Genomic DNA, 21,670 nt, shown 5'->3' with positions numbered 1-21,670 from the left:
GAAACTTATTTCCTTCAGCTCTTCATGCCCCTCTTGAACTGTAGCCAATGATTAGTGAACCATGTCACACAGTTTGACTTGGGGTCTTGATTCTTCAATTTTCAAAACTTCAAACATGGTATTCTTTGCATGACTCCTCAAAGTGATTCTTCAAACATCTTCTAGTAACTTGTTGAAGATCATGTAGCTCCTTAGCTTGCATCCCTTGGATGTTCTTGGACTTGGAGTGGGTCAACGATTCACTATATATGTAACAACCCGGCCGGTCGTTTTGATTATTACAACCTCATTTCCCCATTTATTAATTAATTTATACTTTACAGTTGTTATGTGACTTGTTGGGGTGATTGGTTCGGGTCCGGTGAGGTTTTAGAATAAATTGGAACACTTAATTCCAAGATTTAAAATTTAAGTTGAAATAGTTGACCGGATGTTGACTATGTGTAAACGATCCCGGAATAAAGTTTTGATTTCAATATCTCCGTATAGTAATTTTGGACTTAGGAGCATGTCTGAAAAATTATTTGGAAGTCCGTAGTTAAATTAGGCTTAAAATGGCTAAAATAAAAATTTAAGTTTGGAAGTTTGACCGGAGAGTTGACTTTTTGATATCGGGGTCGCAATCCTATTCTGAAAATTGGAATAGGTCCGTTATGTCATTTATGGCTTATGTGCAAAATTTGAGGTCAACCAAACTTGAATTGTTAGGTCTCGACATTGAATGTAGAAGTTAAAATTTCTTAGTTTCATTAAGCTTGAATTAGGGTATGATCCGTGTTTTTAGTGGTGTTTGATATGATTTGAGGCTTCGTCTAAGTTTGTATAATATTTAAAGACTTGTTGGTATATTTGGTTGAGGTCCCGGGGGCCTTGGGTAAGTTTCGGATGGTTAACGAATTGAACTTTGGACTTAAACAACAGTAAAAAAATTTGGCCTTCTGGTGTAACCGCATCTGCAGAATTTAGCTCGTAGGTGCGAGCTCGTAAAAGCGAGCTTAGTTGCATAGAAGCGGAGGCAAGGGGAGCTAGGCAAGACCACAGAAGCAAACAACTCCTTTGCAACAGCGAGTCCGCAAAAGCGGACTCTTGTCCGCATAAGCGAAGCAAGCGCAGAAGCGGCAACATGTCTGCAAAAGCGGGACCGTAGATGCGGTTAGTTTTTACGCAGAAGCGGAACCCCTGGACAGATTACAAAACAGAGGGGTTCCGACATTTTTGTCATTTTGGACATTTTCAATACGGTTTTGAGGCGATTTTTAGAGAGAATTCACGGGAATACTTGAGGTAAGTCACTTGTGATCATTGCTAATCAATAATATTGGATTATCAATGAGTATTTCGACTAGATTACGTATTTTTGAGGTGAAATTAGAGGATTTGGGATTATAGATTTCAAAATAAGAATTTAAGATTTGGAGGTCGAGTTGATGTCGGAATTTGGTAAAATTGGTATGGTTGGACTTGTGGTTGAATGTGTGTTCATATTTTGTAACTTCTGTCAGGCTCCGATACGTGGACCCCACATGCAATTTTTGGGTACAATTTCGGATTTTGTTGGAAAATCAATATTTTCAAATGGAATCAATTCATATAATTTTTATTGACTGAATCGAATTTGTGACTAGATTCGAGGCGTTTGGAGACCGATTCGCGAGGCAAAGGCATAGCAGAATAAAGAATTACGCGGTTTGAGGTAAGTAACAGTTCTAAATCTGGTTCTGAGGGTATGAAACCTCGGATTTTGTGTTATGTGATCGGTTTTGAGGTGATGCACATGCTAGGTGACGAGCGTGTGGGCGTGCATCGTATGAAACTGTGTAGTTGAATAATCCGCTGCTATATGTACATTCTCCATGTAGTAGAGAAATTGAACCACAAATCATGTTTAGATTATGTGTTGGCACTGTAGGGACCCACAAAGGTCGTGTACATGTTGAATTATCTGCTAAATTGTTGTTTTGTTTTCAGTCACAATTTACTTGTTTGTTTTATCTCTGTCACAATTTACTTGTTTATTTTATCTCAGTCTCTATTGTTCATTATTGTTGCATCATATCATTATTGTTTGGGCTGATTTTTATTATTATTGAGAGCCCGAGAGATTGAAGAGATTTATGACTGAGTGAGGCCGATGGCCTGATTGTGAGATATTATATTATAGCACGTGAGTTGTCCGTGCGGATCCAAATATTATACTATAGCACGTGAGTTGTCCGTGCGGATCCAGATATTATACTAGCACGTGAGTTGTCCGTACAACACGTGAGTTGTACGTGCGGATTATAGCGCTTGGGCTGAAGGAGCCCCTCCGGAGTCTGTACACACTCCCAGTGAGCGCAGATACCTACTGAGTGCGAGTGCTGAGTGCTGAGTAAATGGAATGGCTGAGTGACTATGGTCCTAAGAGGATGCATTTGATTTTATATTATTGCACTTAAGCTGTCTTATACCACTATTTTGAAAATTTCTGAGAGATATTATCACTTCAACAAAAAATGACCTTTAGCGGCAATAAAGTTTGACTTTAGCGGCACTAGCAATTGCCGCAAAAACATTTACCAGCAATTGTTTATTATCCGTTGTGACGCTAAAGATTTTAGCGTAATTCAATCGAGTGCCGGTAAAAGCACCATTTATTGCCGCTAAAGGTCATTACTTCTAGTGGAATTTATTTACCGACCATTACAATGGCCAGTAAAACTACCTGTGGAACATTCTACCTCATATATTCAGCGACAGTTGTTATTGCCGGTAAAAACCCATCAATTGCCAACAAAGGGGACTACTTTTAGTGGAAATTGTAGTGGCAACTAAAAGTTTCTCTCAAATGACCTTTATTTAACGAAATTTAACACTTTTAATGCTCGTTTCCTTATTCAAAGGAATGTTAGTATAAAGAAATCAATTAACATCTTATGATACATTCAATTCTTATGAGAAAAAATAGAATATAAAAAGGTCATTTAGTTATATGAGAAATCAATAAAATAATACTGAAGTTCATAGAGAATGATACTAAGCAAATGGTAGGCTATTTAAATGTTTACCTGGACTTAGATTTATGCATTTTGTCTCTTACGAACACTGGATAGTGCTGAATACAATATCTTGACAAAATTGTCATCACCATGGAAGAGGGCAATGAAGATGAAGGCTCACACATGCCAAAAAATATACAAGAATGAAAAATCTGTATATAATTCATAATTAAACAAGGAGACAAAGAAAATAATTAATTTTTCAACCATTGACTTTTCATCTTTGCTTCTGGTATATTAGAGAAAACCATTATCCTTTAAGTTTTTAACTACTTCTTCAAGTCTCTTAACTATGATAATGATTAAGGAATAAGAAGAAACATGTTATGCTTAAACAATTATCACCAAATGAAAATCTACTTGAGCTTTGCAAGAGAAAAATAAACTTAAAAGCAGTACTAGACAACTAAATACTCGAATTACAAATGACACAATGTACAAGAGATATATAAACAAAACTCAATAACCTGTAACTTCTGGGATTATTTTCCCAAGAGGCATATGAAGGATCATGCATGAGGAATATAGGAAGGATATGGCGATGGATTAAGGTTATTTTTACGTGATTTTCCTAGATTAACTCAAGTCAGTCCTCCATTTGTGTATATAATTTTCACATCAATTGTGTGTACAATTTTACTTCTTTCACTTTGTTTGGTGAAAATAGTCAGGATACCAAGAATACCTACACTGATCATGGCATAAACCGTGCCTAGATACCCGAAAATCGGTTTTTCCGAAAAAGTAAAAACGATGTGACGAGGCATTAAGCTATAAATACACCCTCCTACTCAAATTACTTTATTTGATGAATGGAATATGAAGAACTAAGGAGAAGAATATCTCACATCAAAAGGCATTCCTCAGGGTTAGTTAGTGGCCAACATAATACACTTCAACATGCAATATTAAGAGAGTTCATATGATAGTAATCTTTTTTATCGTTGCTGCCAAGATAAACTTATTTGTTAAATGTTGGGTAGCTGATATATTCATTTAGAAATTGAAAAAAAAATAAAAAAAAAAAATATATATATATATATATATATATATATAATTTGAAGGGACATACATATATTTCAGATTTGGTATAATAAAATTTAAGTAAAACATACATAAAATACATACTTGATAAAATTCTAAATTGCAATTGTTCTGGTTTTGGAGTTCCAATGCCGCATTTTCAATTAACTATCGCAAATGCGAGTGAGATTAATTTGATGAAATGCATTATAAAACTAATTTCCTTTATATTTTTTCTTTCCTTCCTTCAGTGAAGTCTTTATCTTCAAAAGTTAATGGACTAACTACTAACTAGAAATAGAATCAATAAACTATAAGGAGAGGGATCAAACCAGGTATAAGATAAAATTCAAAGAAGAAGTACCTTAAATGAAAAGGGGGCAAATTCCGCTTTCATCTAGCAGATAGAAATTACGTTCACCTGTAAGAACAAATTTGAGAATTTATGTTCCACTATTTGGAACTTTTCGTTTGAAATACTTCAGTTTGTATGTAGATGGACTCCTAAATACCTTCAATCAGTGATACCCTAAGAAATATTGAGTGAAAGAGATGGAGATACATAGAGGAATATCTGAGATTTGGTAATCCCAAAGAGACTGAAGAAAGAGACCGGCGATTGAAGGCCAAAGCACCTATGATTGAAGGTGGACAAAACCGAGGCTTGCTTCGGAGATATGAATTTGGGGGCCGAGTGCTTTTTTTTTTTGCCGGTTTACACTTTACACTAAGGCATGGGTTTTTCGAAAAAGAAGAAAAAATTGAAAAAATAAATAAAAATATTTAACTTATGAAAAATAGGAGGGAGATGAAAAATAATATGAACGGAGTAAAATCAGAAGGAGGGAAGATTTAAAATAATTATAAAAAACATAACTTTTAATAGCCATTGTTTTCAATTGCCAGTAAAAATATGTTTTTTATCGGTAAATATTCAATTGCCGATAACATTGGACCTTCATAGAATCAATACCGCCAATTAGTTTATTGCCATTAAATAATTTCCACTAAAGGTCTTTTTTGTAGTAGTGTATCTTATGTTTAAGTTGAACTTGACATAAAATTACTGTTTTGACATTAAATGTTGAACTTGAAAGCATGCCTACCTTGTTATGTTGGAAATTACTATAATTGGACTCAGTTGTGAAGCTCGTCACTACTTTCAGTTCTTTATTTAGTATTATTACTTGTGTAGTTGGTTGTACTCATACTACACCCTGCACTTTGTGTGCAAATTCAAGTGTTCCCGGACACAATGGGTGTTGATTTCTTCGCATAGTTGATTATCCTCAGTTTCTGAGGTTGCTGCCGGTGTTTCGCAGACCTTGTCTCTCCTTCCTTATCTTCTTGATTACTATATTTGGTCTTAGACTATTATAGACTATTTTTTTCATACTTGTGATGTATAGATGCCCATATACTCTGTGACACCCCGATAGTTGAGAATTATGCATTATATTTTGGGTTTTCTATCCCGATTATGAGAACTTTTACTACTAAAACTGCTTTAAATTTATTCTTGTTAAAAGTGTTGGAAATACTACCATGAAATCGGCTTGCCTAGTACCACATTAGGCGCCATCACGACAGGTTAGGATTTTGGGTCGTGACAATATAATTTAGGGTCATTCTCAATACTCTTCGTTTTTCTCGGACTATCCAGGATCATATCATTTTACAGTATATACACTTTAAGAGATCTATTTTGATTTAATTACGGCAGATCTTGAGTGATTTGAAGTCCCAAGAAAATTGATCCTTGGAGTGAATCAGAATTGATTCATTGCAAAAATAAATGTGGAGCCTCCTTGATTTGGATCTTAATCGGCGGGCTTTCCTTCTGCAAGCATGTCCCATTTCAGCAAGCAACCTTTGATTAGTCCTTTAATTTTGGAGTTTACAGCTTTCTTTAAGATGATCTTCAGTGCTATAGTGACTATGATAGACGTATTCTCAGCAGTCTTGGAATCCTTTAATTTTGGACCTTCCTTTCTTTTCTTTCTTTGCCAGAGTTGTCAGATCTTTGCAGATGTTTTCCTTCTTTTCTTTTAGTCCTTCCTAACTCGTCTTCCTGATAGTTTTGCTCTTTTTCTCCTTTGCTCCTGGAATGGAACTACAAACGAAGATATATTATTTTTCATCATTAAAACTTAAATTTAACAAAATACGAATCTTCTTTGTATATAAAATATCTCTCTTCTTGCTTTGTTTCCACAATATTTTACACTTAATTGCTTTGTTCCACATATGAATGTCTAGTAAATTCATTCCACTTGCACATTTATATGGAATTCCACATTCCATGTCCATAGAAATGTTCTGCATACTCGAAACAATCTTCTTTCGCAATAAAAATAGTTGTGACCATTATATTTGAATAGAGAAAAATAAAAATTTTATTAGTTGCCTCCAACATAGGACAACAATCTTGAAGTCCAAGATGATACTCACCTAAGGATTTTGTCCTTTAAAAGGTGGCATTGTTCCATAGAAAGCTTTTGTCACGATCCAAAATTTGACTAGTCGTGATGGCACCTAACCCAGCCTGCTAGATAAACTAATTAACAAACAACACATCTCAAATAAGAACCATAAGAGTCAATGAATAAAATAACTAAGCTTCTATACCAAATTCCAAGGATTGGTAATACAAATCATGAGCTTCTAAGATTTAGAATTTACAAAGCTAGTACGAAATAAATACATCATTTGTTCGAAATATACATAAATATATTTGAAAATCTAAAGCATCCAAGGACAAGTGGCAGCTATAACCGTTACACAAGTACATCTCCAATGCCAGCTCCTGCCATACTCAATGAAATCATGTAAGGCCCCGTAAAATTTCGCAAAGGAAAAATAATGTTTCATGGTGCCGGACTAGGCTTACGTATTTGAGGATTGTAGAAATTCGCTGCGGCTCGGACTTTTTGGGTTGAACAATGCACTAGAAAGTGGAAAAAATATTCGTGCAGCAAATTGTATTTCTGCGGCCCACTATGCTACCTCAGAATTACTTTGAGGATCACATAATGGTCGCAGAATAAAGCAGGGGAGAGGCAGTTTGGGCGAAAGTCTGCGGTGCATTATGCGACCGCAAAACAGGTCTGTGGGCCGCATAACTACCGCAGACCCAGGTAGATTTCTTTTTAGTTTTTGGCACCAAATTGTGCGGCCGATATGCGGACCACATATCCATTCTGCGGTCGCATATGCGACCGCATACCCTGTTCTGGAACTTCATTTTTGGATTTTTTTACAACCCGACCCTACTTCGTTAAATACATATTTTGGGCCATTTTTGAACAAACATCTGACATTTTAGAGTGAGTGAGAGTGCCCTAGAGTGAGAAGGTATTCTTCAATTCTTGCTCGAATCTTGAAAGATTAACAAGGTAAACTCACTAAGTCTTCTTCCTAAAGGTAAGATTCTACACCCTAACCCTCAAATTCGAAATTATCTGAAAATGGGTAATTAGCAAGATAATTTTGGGCATGAGAGTTATTTATTTTACATGCATGTGATATCAAGGGGTGTAAGAAGATTGTTGAACTAAGCATGGCAAAGAATGGGTTGTGGGATGAAGGAATCCTCGATAAAAGGATTAAGAAACCTTAATGTACGCCTAGTGTATGATAAAATGCTCAAATGAGCTAGAACCATGATAATCTTCCTAATTTTGATTCAATTTGTTATATTTCTACAATAGATTAAAGTTGCTAAGAATTCCGGAATATTTTAGAGTTTAAGGAAGCTCAAGTGAGGTATGTTGGCTAAAATCTTCTCTTAGAATTGGATCTCACGATATTCATGTGAATTATGTAAGTCCCGAGTGGTTCATTATAAAATTGGCTATTCCGAGTAAGATTGGGTTGAAAGATATATGTTCAACAAGTATTCTAAATGCTTTATTTATGTTATGTTATCAATTAAGGATGTGATAAAAATATGGGTTGTGCATTAAAAATGTTCGACATCAAGTCAAATTCAAATGAAGGCTATCATGCCAAATTTTGTGAAGAATCTCTATGTGCCTTATACTCTTAATTGCTCACAAGTGTACTCCACGCCTTGATTTGAATTGTTGTTGTTGGTAATGATGATGTTGATGTTAGAAAGTGAAAAGGTGAGCATGAAATACTAAATACGGCCAACGTGCCAAGAATGATTTTATAATTATGGCCATTAGTGCCAATGAAATGAAAAGATATGAAAGAAGTATGAAATGCGATAATTGATATAAAAAAGGGTGATGTCTCGAATAAGATAGCCTAGCCAATCGGGTTGTGATCGGACACTATGTCGCATACATGGTGGTGATTATACTATAAATTATAATTGAAATGGTGGTTGTGGTCGATGTCTCTAATGAGATAGCCTAGCCGATCGGGTCGTGATCGGACTCCGTGTTAAAGTTTCGGTGGTATTGGTATTGAGAGTAATTGTGGTTGATGTCTCTAATAAGATAGCTTAGCCGATTGGGTCGTGATCAGACTCCGTGCTAAGAGTACGGTGGTACTCATATTGTGAATAATGGTATATCGATACTAAAAATCTCCTAATATGAGATATGGAAATTAATTTAACATTATCTTGATCCTAAATTGAGGTTTGGTGTCGATTAAGGCTTCCATTGATATTATGATATTCTTGTTTGTATTATTTATCATTCTATTGAGAATGTACTCTTCAATAATTGTTCTTCAATTCTTGCTGAAATTTTGGAAGATTAAGAAGGGAAACTCACTAGGTCTTCATCCTAAAGGTAAGATTCTACACCCTAACCCTCAATTTCGAATTTTGTCTAGAAATGGGCAATTAGCAAGATAACTTTTGGGCATGAGAGTTGTTTATTTTACATGCATGTGTTATTAAAGGGTGTAGGAAGATTGTTGAGCTAAAAATGATAAAGATTGGGTTGTGGGATGATGGAATCCTCTATAAAAGAACCTTGAAACCTTAATGCACATCTAGTGTATGATAAAATGCTCAAATGAGCTAGAACCATGATAATCTTCCTAATTTTGATTCAATTTGTTATATTTCTACAATAGATTGAAGTTGCTAAGAATTCCGGAATATTTTAGAGTTTAAGGAAGCTCAAGTGAGGTATGTTGGCTAAACTCTTCTCTTAGAATTGGATCTCGCGATATTCATGTGAATTATGTAAGTCCCGAGTGGTTCATTATAAAATTGGCTATTCCGAGTAAGATTGGGTTGAAAGATATATGTTCAACAAGTATTCTAAATGCTTTATTTATATTATGTTATCAATTAAGGATGTGTTAAAAATATGGGTTGTGCATTAAAAATGTTCGACTTCGAGTTAAATTCAAACGAAGGCTATTATGCCAAATTTTGTGAAGAATCTCTATATGCCTTAGACTCTTAATTGCTCACATGTGTACTACATACCTTGATTTGAATTGTTGTTGGTGGTGTTGATGATATTGATGTTAGAAAGTGAAAAGGTGAGCATGCAATACTAAATATGGCCAACGTGCCAAGAATGATCTTATAATTATGGCCATTAGTGCCAATGAAATGAAAAGATGTGAAAGTAATATGAAATACGATGATTCATATAAAAAGGTTGATGTCTTGAATAAGACAGCCTAGCCGGTCGGGTCTTGATCGGACACCATGCCGCACACTTGGTGGTGATTATGCTGGAAATTATAATTGAAATGGTGATTGTGGTCGATGTCCCTAATGGATAGCCTAGCCGATCGGGTTGTGATTGGACTCCGTGTTAAAGACGACGGTATTGATATTGAGAGTAATTGTGGTTGATGTTTCTAATGAGATAGCCTAGCCGATCGGGTCGTAATTGGACTCCATGCTGAGAGTACGGTGGTACTGGTATTGTCAATAATGGTATTGTGGACAATGGTATATCGATACTAAAAATCTCCCAATGTGAGATATGGAAATTAATTTGAACACTGTCTTGATCCTAAATTGAGGTTTGATGTTAATTAAGGCTTCCATTGATATTATGATATTCTTGTTTGTATTATTTATATTCTATTGAGAGGGTGTTTAGTTATACATACTAGTGCTATTCGACATTACTAGCGTCCATTTTGCCGGGGGCGCATTATCTTTAAATGGATGCAGGTGGTTCAACAGCAGGAGATATTGATCAGTGATAGCAGTACACCTTCTTCCCAGTTGACTTGGTGAGCCCCACTTTATCCCTGGGTCATGTATAGTTTGTTCTTTGTGTATTCTTTTTGAGGTATAGCCGGTGCCTTTTTGCCGGCATTATTATTGTACCCTTATTTATCTATAGAGGCTTCGCACACATAGTGTGGGTTGTGAATTGGTGCTGGGAAAGACAAACTATGTTATGTTGTGGTTGTATTACTTGTCCCATTTGAAACTTTAAAAATGACGAAAACTATTGGTAATGAATTGGTATTGTAGACATGATCACGTTTTGTCTAATTAATGAAAATATATATCATCTTCATTCGTGGATGAATTTGGGTAGAAGGAAATTTAACAGGCTTGCTCGGTCGAGTTCACTCGGTTGATCGCCGGTCGCGCTCCTCGGTTTTGGGGCATGACAAACTTGGGATCAGAGCCTAAGGTTTTAAAGTGTCCTAGAATGTCTCGGAGCCGTGTCTAGTAGAGTCCTTATTATCGGTGTATTGTCGACCATATCTATAATTAGGATGCTACTTGGGCATTTAGGAATAATACCCTTCTTTCATGTTCTCGATCGTGCGATAAAGCTTATGGTAAGATTGTTCCTCCTTTAACTTTCAGTACATGACACCTAAGAAGAAGGCAAGAACTGGTCAAAGAGCCAATGTCATCCCAGGAGTGACAGTTGATCCTATAATTGATGATGCGGGTGAGCACCCGAGGAGTGAGAATATTCCTCCAGTTACTACACTGCCTGACTCTACTACAACTGATCAGACCGCACCTGTCCCTACACCTACTGAAGGTGCAACAGTTCCTCCAACTGATATTCCAGTTCCATCTCCAGTTTCAGCTTCTGATTCTGGTGTTTCTGATGTTGATCTTAGGGGAGCCATATAGATGTTGGTTCAGATAGTGGCATCCCAGGCCCAGAGATCAAATGTTGCACCCACTTCTTCCAGTCAGCCAGGGGATTCTACTAGTTCCAAGGTGAACAGGTTTCTCTAGTTGGATCCTCCAGTGTTCATGGGTACTAACCCAGAGGAGGATCCCCAGGACTTTATTGATGAGTTGCACAAAACACTCAGAGTTATGCGTGCTATTGAAACGGAGGCAGTAGAATTGGCCTCCTACTGCTTAAAAGAGGTGGCATATTCTTGGTTTGAACTATGGGAGGAGTCCCGTGAAGAAGGGATCCCTCCGGCGATGTGTGGTGAGTTTGTCGATGCCTTCATTGATCATTTATTACCTGTCGAGACTAAGGCAGCCTGTGCTGCTGAGTTTGAGAACTTGAGGCAAGGTAGCCTGAGTGTGTGGGATTACCATATGAGATTCGCGTACCTGTCTAAGTATGCTATTTACATGTTGCCTACTATAAAGGCTAGAGTGCGCCGGTTTGTATAGGGCCTTAGTCCCTTGGTAATTAATGAGGCTGCTACAGCTGCCTTGAATTCTGATATGAACTATGGAAAAATGGTGGCATTCACTCAAGCAACAGAGACTCGCAAATTGAGGAACAGAATGGAGCGAAAAGATAGCACTAATGCCCGGTCTACGGGCAACTTTGGTGGTTCTTCTGGCGGTGGCAAGTCAGCATTCAGGGGAGGGTTGTCAGGGTCATCCCAATCCTTTGTTCAATTTTCGCCGAGTGCACCGCCATCAGGGCCCAGTCAGCAACAACAGTGGAGCTGCTTCAGGCCCGGTCAGGGCAACATGGGCTCCTATCAGTAGCGTCATCATGGTGGTAGATTCTAGCAGCAGAGGAGGCCCCCATGTCCTAGGTGTGGAAAGATGCACCTAGGAATATGCTAGATGGACTTACCCATATGCTACGGATGCGGATTGAGGGGTCACATTCAGAGGAATTGTAGTTCGTCCCGCCAGGGTACAGGCAGGGGCATGGCACAGCCAGCCAGTTCTGCAGCTACTACATTCGCAGCACCACCTCCAGCTCGAGGCACTCCAACACCCACAGGGTGTGGTGCAGCTAGGGGTGGAGCACAGGGTTCGGGAGGATCTGGCCGTTTCTATGCTATTAGGGGTCGCCAGAATTTAGAGGCTTCTCCAGATGTTGTCACAGGTATAATGACTGTCCAATCTCATGATGTATATGCTCTTATTGATCCCAGTTCCACTTTGTCATATGTCACAGCTTATGTTGCTATGGAATTTGGGATAGAACCAGAATAACTTTATGAGCCGTTCTCTGTATCTACTCCAGTTGGTGAGTCTATTTTGGCCGCGCGAGTTTATAGGGATTGTGTTGTCACATTACGTTGTCGGGACACCGTAGCCGATCTTATTGAATTGAGAATGGTCGATTTTGATGTGATAATGGGGATGGATTGACTTTATTCTTGTTTTGCCAAGCTTGATTGTCGAACCACGACTGTTAGGTTCGAATTTCCAAACGAGCCAGTTATTGAGTGGGAGGGTGATGATGTAGTTCCGAAGGGTTGGTTTATTTCCTACCTTAAGGCCACAAAGATGATCAACAAGGGATGTATTTACCATTTGGTCCGGGTTACGGACACCGATGTTGAGGTACCTACACTTGAGTTCGTGCCTGTTGTGAATGAATTTTTGGGAGTCTTTCCAGATGAACTCCCTGGGATCCCACCAGACACGGAGATTGATTTTGGGTTTGATGTGATGCTAGACATACATCCTATATCTATTCCACCCTACAGAATGGCGCCGACAGAATTGGAGGAGCTAAAGGAACAATTGAGAGATTTGTTAGAAAGGGATTTTATCCGGCCAAGTGTGTCGCCTTGAGGTGCTCCGGTCCTTTTTGTGAGAAAGAAAGATGGGTCACTGAGAATGTGTATTGACTTTTGGTAGATTAATAAGGTCACAATCAAGAATAAGTATCCACTGCCAAGGATAGATGACTTATTTGATCAATTGCAAGGTGCCAGGCACTTCTCCAAGATTGATTTAAGATTTGGGTATCACCAATTGAAGATCGGGGAGAGGGATATTCCGAAAACAACTTTTAGGACCCGGTATGGGCATTTTGAGTTTCTAGTGATGTCTTTTGGGCTAACAAATGCCTCAGCAGCCTTCATGGATCTTATAAATCGAGTTTTTAAGTCATTCCTCAACTCTTTTGTGATAGTGTTTATTGACGATATTCTTGTATATTCACGAAGTCGAGAAGAGCATGCCGATTATCTCAGGGTAGTTCTACAAACCCTATATTAGCACAAGTTATATGCAAAGTTTACAAAGTGTGAATTTTGGCTTGAATCGACCACATTCTTGGGTCGTGTTGTCTCTAGTGAGGGGATTAAGGTTGATCCTCAAAAAACTGCAGCTGTGAAGAATTGGCAGAGGTCTACAACTCCAACAGAGATTCGCAGTTTCTTAGGCTTAGCTGGATATTACAAAAAGTTTGTGGAGGGGTTTTTTACTCTTGCCTCTCCATTGACTAAATTGACGCAGAAGGCAATTAAGTTCCAATGGTAAGATTCTTATGAAAAGAGTTTCCTAGAGTTGAAAGCAAGATTGACTACAACGCCGGTGTTGACACTACCAGAGGGTATAGATGGATTTGTGGTATATTGTGATGCTTCAAGAATCGGGCTTGGGTGTATATTAATGCAACATGAGAAGGTGATAGCTTATACTTCTAGGCCAATGTTGTGGCAGATGCTCTTAGCCGGAAATCTATGGGTAGTTTGGCTCACTTGGAGGCATATCAAATGCCATTAGACAAGGAAGTTCATCGATTGGCTAGTTTGGGAGTTCATATTACGGACTCTAGTGAAGGAGGGGTGATTGTACAAAATGGGTGAATCATCGCTTGTTATGGAAGTCAAAGGGAAGCAATATAACGATCCATTGTTGGTACAATTGAAAGAGGAGATTCATAAACATAAGACCATGGCCTTTTCTCTTGGCATGAATGATGGTACACTAAGGTACCAAGGGCGACTATGTGTTCCAAATGTGGATGGTCTCCGAGAAAGAATAATGACTGAAGCTCACACTTCTAGGTATTCCGTGCACCCAGGTTCTACGAAAATGTATCATGATCTTAAGAAAGTCTATTAGTGGAACGATATGAAGAGGAATGTAGCGGAGTTTGTAGCGAAGTATCCAAATTATCAGCAAGTGAAGGTTGAACACCAACGGCCCGGTGGGTTGGCACAGAACATAGAAATTCCAATTTGGAAGTGGGAAATGATTAATATGGACTTTGTGGTAGGATTACCTCTTACTCCTCATAGGTTTGACTCGATTTGGGTGATTGTGGATCGAATCACGAAATCAGCACACTTCATGCCGGTTAAGTCTACCGACACAGCGGAACAATATGCTCAGTTGCATATCAAAGAAATAGTCAGGTTGCATGGCACTCAAGTTTCTATCATTTCTGATTGGGGGGCACAGTTCACGGCTAATTTTTGGAAGAAGTTTCAGCAAGGCTTGGGGTACTCTGGTGAATCTTAGTATACTCTTTCACCCGCAGACTAATGGGCAGGCAGAGCGGACTATTCAGATGCTTGAGGATATGTTGCGCGCTTGTGTTCTAGACTTCAATGTTAGCTGGGATGATTATTTACTACTCATAGAATTTGCATACAACAATAGCTATCATTCTAGCATTCAGATGGCACCGTTCGAGGCTTTATATGGTAGGAGATGTAGATCTCCCAATGGATGGTTCGAAATTGGGAAAGCAGAGTTGATAGGGCCAGACCTTGTGCATCAGGCTATGGAAAAAGTTAAAATCATTAAGGAGCGGTTGAAGACTGCTCAAAGTCGTCAGAAATCCTATTTGGATGTTCGTCGTAGTGATTTGGAGTTCAAAGAAGATGATTGGGTATTCTTGAATGTTTCCCCCATGAAAGGCGTAATGAGATTTGGTAAGAAAGGGAAATTGAGTCCGAGGTATGTCGAACCGTACAAAATCATTCAGAGGATCAGTGAGGTGGCGTACAAGATTGAGCTACCACCTGAGATGTCATTAGTACACCCGGTGTTTCATATGTCTATGTTGAAGAAAGTAGTTGGAGATCCGACACTCATTGTTTCAGTTGAGACTATTGAGGTAAATGAGAAATAAGGAAATTGCATCCGTGAAAGTGCTATGGCGAAACCAACAGGTTGAAGAGGCTACTTGGGAGGCCGAGGAAGAAATGAAGAAAAAGTATCATTATTTGTTTGAATGACCATGTATTTATAAAGTTGTGATCTAGGAAAATTATAAGACTTACGTTTTATGAATTTTGTATCATTTGAACAATTGGCGTTAAGGGTGTTCCTTTATGGAAATATATTGCTTATGAGGCCACAGTTGGTATTGTTTTGTATTATGTTACGTCGTTGGATTATGTATATGTTGGTAGGATGTGTTTCTGGGGCTCTCTGACAAGTGGATAGGCCTAGTTACAAAGGAAACTCTGGTGAAATTTTTGAAAATTTAGGGAGTAAGTCAAATTTGGGGCTGCTGGTATGTGTTATGTAAACTAAGTTGCATGAGATGCTAATAACAGATTTTGACCCTCATTCGAGGACGAATGATCCTAAGTGGGGGAGAATATAAGGCCCTGTGAAATTTCGCAAAGGAAAAATAATGCAGAACGATGCACTGGAAAGTAAAGAAAAATGTTTGGCAGTGAAATATGTTTTTGCGGTCCATTATGGGACCGCAGAATCACTTTGCGGATCGCATAATGGCCGCAAAGTGAGGAAGTTAATTGGGCCAATTTAGATGTTAATTTCGCGGCCACTACGTGACCACAGAACCGTTCTGCGGTGCATTATGCGATCGTAGAACAGGTTTGCGGGCTGCATAGTGACCGCAGACCAGGTAAGTTCATTTCTAGTTTGCCACCCCAATTTCGCGGTCACTTCGCGGACCACATAACCATTATGCGGTCGCATATGCAACTGCATAACCTGTTCCAGAGCTTCATTTTTGGGTTTTTAAAACCCGACCCTACTTCGTTAAATACACACTTTGGGCCATTTTTGAGCAAACATCTGACATTTTAGAGTGAGAGAGGATGCCCTAGAGTGATAAGGTGTTCTTTAATTCTTGCTCAAATTTTGGAAGATTAAGAAGGGAAAATCACTAGGTCTTCATCCTAGAGGTAAGATTCTATACCCTAACCCTCAATTTCGAATTTTGCGTAGAAATGGGTAATTAGCAAGATAATGTTTGGGCATGAGAGTTGTTTATTTTACATGCATGTGTTATCAAAGGGTGTAGGAAGATTGTTGAGTTAAAAATGGTAAATATTGGGTTGTGGGATAATGGAATCCTCCATAAAAGGACCTTGAAACCTTAATGCACACCTAATGTTTGATAAAATGCTCAAATGAGCTAGAACCATGATCATCTTCCTAATTTTGATTCAATTTGTTATATTTCTACAATAGATTGAAGTTGCTAAAAATTCTGGAATATTTTAGAGTTTAAGGAAGCTCAAGTGAGGTATGTTGGCTAAACCCTTCTCTTAGAATTGGATCCCACAATATTCATGAGAATTATGTAAGTCCCGAGTAGTTCATTATAAAATTGGCTATTTCGAGTAAGATTGGGTTGAAAGATATATGTTCAAAAGTATTCCAAATGCTTTATTTATGTTATGTTATCAATTGAGGATGTGTTAAAAATATGGGTTGTGCATTAGAAATGTTCGACTTTAAGTTAAATTCAAACAAAAGCTATTATGCCAAAATTTTTGAAGAATCTATATGTGCCTTAGACTCTTAATTGATCACACATGTACTACATGCCTTGATTTGAATTGTTGTTGTTGTTGTTGTTGTTGTTGTTGTTATTGATGATGATGTTGATGTTAGAAAGTGAAAAGGTGAGCATGAAATACTAAATATGGCCAACATGCCAAGAATGATCTTATAATTATTGCCATTAGTGCCAATCAAATGAAAAGATGTGAAAGTAATATGAATTGATTGATATAAAAAGGCTGATGTCTCGAATAAGACAGCCTAGTCGGTCGGGTCGTGATCGGACACCATTATACACACATGGTGGAAATTGTAATTGAAATGGTGATTGTGGTCGATGTACCTAATGGATAGCCTAGCCGATCGAGTCGTGATCAGACTCAGTGTTAAAGACAGTGGTATTGATATTGAGAATACTTATGGTTGATGTCTCTAATGAGATAGCCTAAACAATCGGGTTATGATCGGACTCCGTGCTGAGAGTACGGTGGTACTGGTATTGTCAATAATGGTATTGTGGACAATGGTATATCGATACTAAAAATCTCCCAATGTGAGATATGGAAATTAATTTGAACACTGTCTTGATCCTAAATTGAGGTTTGATGTTGATTAAGGCTTCCATTGATATTATCATAATCTTGTTTGTATTATTTGTCATTATATTAAGAGGGTATTTAGTTATACATACTAGTGCTATTCGACAGTACTAACGTCCATTTTGCCGGGGGCGCTGCATCTTTAAATGGATGTAGGTGGTTCCACAACAGGAGATATTGATTAGTGATAGCAGTACACCTTCTTCCCAGCTGACTTGGTGAGCCCCACTTCATCCTGGGGTCATGTATCTTTTGTTCTTTATGTATTCTTTTTGAGGTATAGCCGGGGCCTTGTTGTCGGCATTATCATTGTACCATTCTTTATCTATAGAGGCTCCGTAGACATAGTGTGGGTTGTGTATTGGTACTGGGAAAGACAAACTATGTTGTGTTGTGGTTGTATTACTTGTCCCATTTGAGACTTTAAAAATAATGAAAACTATTGGTAATAAATTGGTATTGTAGACAAGATCACGTTTTGTCTAATTAATGAAAATATATATTATCTTCATTCGTGGATGCGTTTGGGTAGAAGAAAATCTAACAGGCTTGCTTGGTCGGGTTCACTCGGTTGAGCGCCGGTTGCGCTCCTCGGTTTTGGGGCATGACATGCGCCCACTGCTGTCATGTCAGACTCCGGAGGGGAGGATCCTACCCAAGCGCTAATATAATCACACAGCCTAAATAGTGAGGCCTAGTTCACGCATAGCCTCAAATCAGTACAACTTAGCTCAATGTGGGGACTGGCATACACGTCTCAATAGAAAATATAATCATTGCGGCGTGCAATCCAATCCATATATCCATATCAATACCGCTATATGTCCCACATCAGTCATCAATCCGCTCAACTCTCAATATGCTGACATCATCATAAAAACACAATCCAACAATATAACATGGAATATCACAATATGCCTTAATACAGTTCAAATTCGTGTCACATACAAGGACACCAATAACATGTGCGACAACATATCAAAAGTTCACAAAGAGAGATATAACATAAGGAAAAGACTATCACGACTGTGCAGTGTGACTACGGCTAAGGCAAATAGCTCAACATAGTAAAGATTTCCCTATCACATCTCAAACAATTGAGCAGGTAGTCTAGGCATGATTTCTAGCATGAATAATATCCTACGTAGTAAAATAAATGGATAAAACATGATATCAAAGAAGCATGATAGAAAAACAAGGCATATAATAGTTTAAGAACTACCCGGATCATGAATACCTCAGTGCACGTACCCGCGCCCGTCACCCAGTATGTGTATCACCCCAACCCATCTCAACTATCATAGTTCTCAGTGCAATTACCCTTAAATCCAAGTTTAGATATGTTACTTAACCCGAAAAAGCCTAATCAAAGACCGAGCAAGCCAAACAATACTCTAGAAATGCCATATCGCGCAAATCGACCTCTGAAAGGCTCAAAATTAGCCAAAAGTAACTAAAATACATCAAATAATGCCAAAGAAAACAAACCTAAATTATAAAGGTCAAGTCTTTAATCAAATACTCAAAGTCAACCCAAAAGGTCAACCCCAGGCTTGCACATCAGAACCCAACAAAACTCATAAAATCGGACAACCCATTTTATTACGAGTCCAACCATACTAATTTTGCTCAAATCTGACTCCGAATCGATGTTCAAATCTCAATTATTCACTTTAGAAATATTTAGGCAACTCCCCAAAATTTCTCTTCAAATCTCATGATTTAGATGATAAAATACATAAACAATCGAGTTAAAATATTGAAATTGTGTCAAAATCACTTACTTAACAGTTAGATGTGAAAATCCTCTCCAAAAATCGCCTCTCATCAATTCAAGGGTTCAAAATATGAAAGAATGAGCTAAAATCTCGAAATTCCAACTCTTTACCCAGCTGCAGATGTTGCATTTGGGACCAAAGTTTGCAATTGTGGATGTTCGCAATTGCGATCAAAGTTAGCAATTGCGATCAAAACATAGCAAATGCAGAGTACGCAATTGCAACAAAAAGTTTGCAATTGCAAAGTACCAGCATCAGAAATCCCAAACTTCACTGAAATAGATCTGAAACCACCCCGACACTCATACAGAACCTCCCGCACACAAACCATATATGCATTTCAATTAAACAAAATGATACAGACCAGATCGCGTACTCAAAACCTTGAAAAGAGGTCGTCGTGACCTGATATTGACCATGGTCAAATTCCAAATTCCTTAACTTAAGTAGTTTCTCAACCAATGATCCAAGACATACCCGAGCCCCTCAAGACCCCGTCAAATCATACCAACAAGTCTCAAATGTAACACAGACCTACTCGAGGCCTCAAATCCCGCAACATAACATCAAAATCACGAATCACACCTCAATTCAAGCTTAATGAACTATTTCAAATTTCCAAATTTCAAACTTACGCGAACACCTCTAAACAACTCGGAATCACCTCAAATTTTGCACACAAGTTCCAAATGATACAACGAAGATATTCCAACTTTCGAAATAACAATCCAAGTCTAATAACATCAAAGTAAACTCCCAGTCAAACCTATGAACTTTCCAAACCTTCAAATTGCCAACTTTCGCCAATGAGCGCTAAAACCTTCTAAAAGCATCCAAATGCAAATCCGGGCATACGCCCAAGTCCAAAATCACCATTCAAACTTAACGGAATCATCAAACCTCCGTTCAGAGGTTAATTACGCAAAAATCAAACTTGGTCAACTCTTCCAACTTAAAGCTTCTAAAATGAGGATCATTCTTCCAAATAAATTCCGAATCACCCGAAAATAAAAACCGACAATACGCTCAAGTCATAATACACCATATGAATCTACTCAAGACTTCAAACAGTTGAATGGAATGCAAATGCTCAAAACAACTGGTTGGGTCGTTATATTGTCCCCACTTAAACGTATATTCATCCTCGAATGTGCCAAGAGTCATCCCAAATTCATCAAATCACTGTGTAAACTCACCATGCACATACCCATGGGTGATCCCAGGCCAGCTCAAACTATGTAAGCCAGACAACACAACATAATTGAAGATCTTTACTTCAACCTTAGTTCATAAACCTTAGAACCTACAAGACCCGAATCTCACATCTATACACTGTATAAGTTTGAACAATCTATATTAGGCCATAACCATAGTCCAAGATATAATCACATGATATACCACACAACTCAGATACTCATAGCAATAATTTTCGGCCACAATATCTCCTCAAAAATAATTTCGGTACGTAATAAACCTCATATCAAATAAAACTTTGTTCTAACCCTTCGTATGCTGCCAATGATGAAAGAAACACGCAGAAACTCATAACCACTCATCATCTCAACAAGTCATGGAGATCTCTCATCCGACAAGATTCATAGCCAAATTCTAAGTTGATTAGTGACATTATTCTTCCAAATATACTGTAATCAAATCCGAAAGCACACATTCTAGGTCCAATGACCTCATCCCATCAATTACAAGTTGCTCTACTAACATGCCGCGCCATACCTAGCTCCACATACCATACAATTCGTGCACCAACAAGCAACAACTCGAATATATCCAATGATGAAAGAATAACTAAATGAGAGGACTGTTCCGCAAGCTCACAAATACCATCACAAGCATAAAGCTATGAACCCATCACCCAAGGAGAAACAAAACACACAAAATCAACACAAAGGATCATAACTCCTATGTGATGTGTGACCCAATCCAAACACCAGTCCACATAAAATACCTCGAGCTATGATGCTCAAAATCAACAACCAAATGCAAATCAACAACAAACACACAAAGCATGACCATAACCATAGAGGAAAGGATAGCATAATATACCACAAATCGAGAAGAACCATAACTAAGGCGCAATCAACCATTCAACACCCCAAGAGCCATCTCGCTTGAATTCCTCTACATGTCCCAAACAGAACCACATCATGTGTGCGAATAGTCAACAGTCCCATAACCCACGTAGTGTAGAAGAGTAGCACATAGAACAAATCAGAACATGAACAAGCTCAACTCTAACTGAATGGCACATCCCTCAACAGTAGCAGTGTTGAGTCAATAAATTCGACCCGGTGTAGAATACACATCCTCGCAGGGCCTACCAATGCCCCCAAATCAACTTCAGTCATCCACGAA

The sequence above is a fragment of the Nicotiana tabacum genome, chromosome 17 (assembly GCF_000715075.1).
Source record: "Nicotiana tabacum cultivar K326 chromosome 17, ASM71507v2, whole genome shotgun sequence".
Classification (NCBI taxonomy): domain Eukaryota; kingdom Viridiplantae; phylum Streptophyta; class Magnoliopsida; order Solanales; family Solanaceae; genus Nicotiana; species Nicotiana tabacum.
Note: the sequence above shows the minus strand (reverse complement) of the source record.